The following is a 5745-nucleotide window of genomic DNA, read 5'->3' on the forward strand; positions in this document are numbered from 1 at the left end:
TTGCAACCTTTGTTCACTGTTGAAGTAATTGTTTCGTAGGAACTATTCAGGTCAAATTGACTCGTATCGAATCATACACTAATATTTGAATAAATTTCATTCTCATTCATAATTGATTTATTACAAATCTGGAACAAGGAATTACATACTGGGTATGTATAATACCTTATTAATATAAAAGGTCATGATTGATTTCGGATAGTTCATAAGTAACTTAAACTGAATCAAAAAAGTAATTTAGAACTAGATCGTAATAAATATAAAATAAGATTTATTCAAATACATGTTCGTCAGTAATACATAGTAATATCATTATTTACTACACTGTTGAAATTAGAATTTATATTTATGTTTTGGGGCAGATTTAATATAAAAGTTTAGGTATGGCGAAAGATTATAATGTAATTATCATAAATAATAATATATAAGACTAAGATAACCTGCCAAGCATTAGTATGTTATTTTGTTATACCAACAATGTAACACTTCTTTGAGGATATCGCTTGATAATTTAGCGAAAAAGTATGGACTTCTTTTCGATTGAAAGAAAAAAAAAAATCATAAGATTTTTGCCGTGTAGCTTCCTCAACAATATTTACGCATATTTACGTCAGATATACGATTTTTTATAAATGAAAATAAGAAAAATTACAAGAGTTGTATAATTTTAACTAAAGCGTATTTTGAAAAACTGGTCCAAATGACTGACGTGATTCCTATCGTTTTGCTGATGTGAAACGAAAAACTTCATTATTATTAAACAAAGAAGTAAATCTCGAGTGGAGATAGAAACTTTCGTTAATTTTGCTAAATCTCGAGATGAGTAACTAATGCTTTCGCAAGCCCAAACGCTCGTTTCAGCTCAGGTAAACAGTAGATCTCAACTATGAACCCATTTATGTCACTTAGGAGAAGGATAGAATTTCACGCTATTCGTACCCACTGGTTCATGCATGCACATTTGAAACACCCTTTTCGCTTGACCAAGCAATACTTTCGAATGTAATCAAGTATGTCCCCTTAATGACACAAGACTGATACATGATATTGTAATTCAATTCATTCGATGTGCTCATCGTAACAAATTTTTGCATTTATCGATATAACGACATGTATCATATTTTATATATATCTTAAAGAAGATTTCCAGTTTAAATTTATAAGTTGCAAGGTATTTTGTAGTAGGTGTTGTATCATTTGTATATTTATAAACCGAGATTTATGAAAAAGAATATCATCATTCGACGTCTAGATTTACCCCTACGTATTTTATCATTTGTAGTGTCCCCTTGTGAATACAAAATAAGAGATCATCCAATACGATCAAGTATGAAAATGATTGTCTCTCAAAATATGATTCTCCTCCTTCATAACTCCTAAAGCAGAATATCAAAGAAAATGGATAAGAAAAGAACATGGTCTAGTCAACCAGAATCGACTTTGTTGGTAGAAGTTCCTGGAATAAGAAACATCACTTTCTGCTTGACTCTTATCATCTTGATTACTTTTAATAATGTATTTGAAACCTTTTTACGATTTCATATTTGTCAAACAATGTTATCGATTACATCGTTATCTAAAGAAATGAATAGTATTAGCAAATGTAATAAACGATAATTATTTAAAATCAAGGATAACGAGTAATATCTAATATGCGTTTAGAATGTTATCATTCGTTTCGTTGTTCGTTAACTGTGTACAAAATTTGAACGAAATCGGTGACCCACCGAACGCGAATGCACCTTGTTACTGTCACATTCAATATGTATCAAAATTAAATATGCACCGAAGCATATTAAAGAATTGCAGATTTATTATATCGAACTACAGTAATTTTCGCTTAAAAGTGGCAATTTTTCCGACTAAATTCAAGTATCAGAGTTATCCAAATGTTTGTTAAGTGCAAACGACCCATCGACAAGCGCGATATTATTGGTCTCAGCTCGAGACAAAAATTCGCCATCTACCTCGCTTTCAAGTAAGTTGCCAGTTCCGATTTTGTCACTTGAAAGCGGGAACTACTATAATGCTCATAAACTAATCGGAAGACTCGCAAGTCACTTTCTTGGTTGACTTAAACTTAGCGATGCTTATGACAAAAACTTATAAAAAAAAAAAAAATAGTAAATTTTAATAAATTCTTCATTCGAGAATGAAAATATCTATATCGAAGAATACTTTGAAAAGGGCGATTGATTTTTTCTATTTTCAATATCAAACATTACGGTATCTACAATTTTATACGCTACTTGGAATGTTTTTAAATTAAAAAAAGAAAGAGTTTAGAAAACTTAAGAAAAAAATATATGCGTCCAACATAGGGTAGAACTTCATTTCCATTTGGCAGACTCACTATAGTTGATAGCTAAATGTTATACATATAATAAAATCAAAGTAAATTATCCAGCTAAGTAAATAAATAAACCTGTACTTTTACAAATACATATACATATATATATATATATATAACTACCGAAAATTAAAAATTTCGATTAGATTTAGAAACAAAATAGATATAAGTATATATGTACCTATGTGTGGGTACATGTGCGTGGATTTTTAACAGAACATAATGATGCTGGGAAATTGCACAGACAAATCCAATACTTAGTTTAATTCGTCGAAAGAGTGCTGTTTCACACAAAATGATTACCATGTGTTCTCGTTTAGATATACAGGGTGTCTTCGAAAAAGATGGTTCTCTTAATCCTCTAATTACTGAACTTAACAGTCTTGCGACATCGCTTAAAACGATCATCGTTTTCGGGGTACACACTGTATACACAGGAAGGTTCTGCGTGACAAAATAAATGGAAAATAGATAATAAGTTCCCGTACGAGGTTTTGTTTATGAAACAATAGACTGAATATTTTCCTGGTGGATTTAACCATGTCGTGATTGAACGGATCTCGATATAACGTTTACAAGTAATATTAAGGGACATGAATTCTTGCACTTTTTATATGCGATAAGAATGCATCCCATTATCATGCTGGACTTTCCACTCAGGAACTCCAGATGTAGATAACTACTTACAAAGGAGACACCAGCAAACTGCCAGCAGCATAACGTTTGGTGCCACTCCCTGTTCGAGGACCGCGACCGTGCCCACGCTCGTGTTTTTTGAAAGAGGTGACTGAGAGATTACATTTAATCCTCCTTATCCCTCTTTTCTTCATGTTCCTCGTCGTGTGATGTACTTTCACATTTACCTAATTTAGCTAATAGCGAGGATGCATTTGCGTAATAACGCGAGTGGACGATTCTCCTTTTCCCCTGTGCCGTTTTAGCTTCTAGGACTTGTTGCGCGCTTGCGGTACGTGTACCAGGAGAATATTCAAAGTCGATTTTCTCGAAAACGAAGTTTCGTATGAACAAATTTCGTTCAATATTTTCGACTTGGTCTTTCACGTATGATTACACTCTTCCCGATTGATTGTATAAATATTTATTCATACGTTAAAATATTGTATACATATTAAAGAAAGGATGGAAATCTATTTCTGTTCCTTCGTCCGCTAAAGTACGTGCGCGCTAGGAATTTCTCGAAAATGGTCACCGAAAATCAAATTTTCCATCGAAATATCGAGAGAAATTTGCAACGCGCAACATTGCCACGCCTAATCAGAGAAATTTAACTAAAATTGTTAAACACTCGCTACGGTCTTGAAATTGTCTAAGAATTATATGCTTATTATAAAAACGCATCTAAAGAGTGTATAAATATGTATAGTTGTTAACGATGTGGTCAAACACACTTGGCTGACTTGACTGAATAATTGCGAAACTTTACAAACTTCAGTAGCGCAATATTTAAAAATAATTAAATAGGTTCGCCAAAGATTTATATCTGTAATTGCGGATAGCGAATAGATAAGTTGAACAAAAATCTTTTCAAACTTTACATAAGAAAAAAAAAGATGTTCTGTAAATCTATTAAGCGACTACCCACTTGTTGTAAATATTTCGGCTTCTCGAATGAGTTGAATTTTTACTCGAATTTAACAAAATGAAAATTTTGAACCATGTGTGTTTGTCTCAAATCTCTATAATATACATACGTATGTATAGACATAGATTAAGCGAACGAACGATCGATTGTCGCAGAAGTATAGACAACGAAAATGTAAACTCAACAAAAATATTTTGTCGTCTAGAAAAATTAATTACATCTAGATTATTACAGTATTCATGAATGGAAAAGCATAAATAGCAATTGAATTGAAATTATTCTAAACCACGATTAACATCTAACAATAAATCAAACATTTATTTACTCCTGAATGTGCTTTGAAAATTATAACTATTTACTATAACTGTAAGTAAACGACTAAAATTCGAGTGAACTTTTGTATAGGTTCTCCTGATAATTAATGAATCAAATGGTGACCTGATAGATAAATAATGTCACGAAGAAAACAAAGGTCAATTTGTTGTTACTTTACCTTTGAACTACTATATTACGTATGTGTATATGATTAATGTGCGATATTGACATGTTATTTAATTTTTAAGAAAAATTCCTCGGGTATCAGAAAATAAATACAATTTATTGTACGTTTCTATGTTTGGACATCCAACTTAGAAACATATACATAACACGTATATAATAATAATTGATATATAATAATACGTAGAACTATAAAGACGTTCAATTATCGTATAGAATAGTGAGGTATCTATTATAATGGTTCTCGTTTTTCAAGTACAATTTTATATTCTGATGCCAGTTGAATTTATTGTAACCTCAATTGAACTTTTTGTAAGACAAATTTCAAATTTCATCGACAGTCAATAAATAATTAGACAAACTGTAATTTGATTCTTTTCTCATAGTTTATTTACAAAAGTTCTTTTTTTCACTTAACCTCTTAATAACCGAGTCTACGAAACGAAAACTTCACCATGCGAATAGAAGTAAATGACGAATCTCAGAAATGAAGTTTTGTGTGATTCAGCCGTAAGCATTCGTCCATTTACAATCTTCAACTGCCAAGAATTAACTCACTCCAATACACATAACAAATATTTTTTTCGGCTATGTACGTTATTCGAGTAAATTTATACCTAGACACACTTTTAATGGAGGCAAGCACTACAAAAAATGAGAACAATGTTACGTTACATTAGTATGCTATTTTAAACAGCTGCATAATCACACCATACTTCTTTAAAAGAACCTTCACGGGTCAACGTACGACGGCGACCGACTTATGACTACAATCGATGTGCAAAATTACAAGTCATTGTGTTAACAGCGCATACACTCGCTAATTAAGAAGTTTGTAACAAGTAGCACTTTGTTTTACTCGACAAGTGTACCAAGAGATCGATACAACGCGTAATTTCTCCAAGAGGTAATGTCAATTGATCACCAAGATCATGCGATTTGACACCTTTGGGCTTTTTTCAAAGGTAAGGTTTGTGTCGACGATCCAACATCGAACGCGTTGTTGGATCACAACGTGAAAAATGTTGGGAAAAGATCGGTGGTTCGTGAAAAAAAACCGAGGTGGACATTTGGATGATAACTCGTTCCATTATCAACTCCCAAGTTTGTACTTTTAAATAAGAAAGAAATATATCGAGATTACTTAAATCGTCCGAGTTTTATTCAAAAAGTAAATCGACCGATGATGATTGGGACACCCTCTATACTTGAGCGGAGTTTTTCATTCCTAAATTCAAAGGAGCGGAATTCCAATAAGGAAGTTGTCTAACAAGGTATGAATAAAACTACAATA

Source organism: Ptiloglossa arizonensis, chromosome 3, assembly GCF_051014685.1.
Source record: "Ptiloglossa arizonensis isolate GNS036 chromosome 3, iyPtiAriz1_principal, whole genome shotgun sequence".
Classification (NCBI taxonomy): Eukaryota; Metazoa; Arthropoda; class Insecta; order Hymenoptera; family Colletidae; genus Ptiloglossa; species Ptiloglossa arizonensis.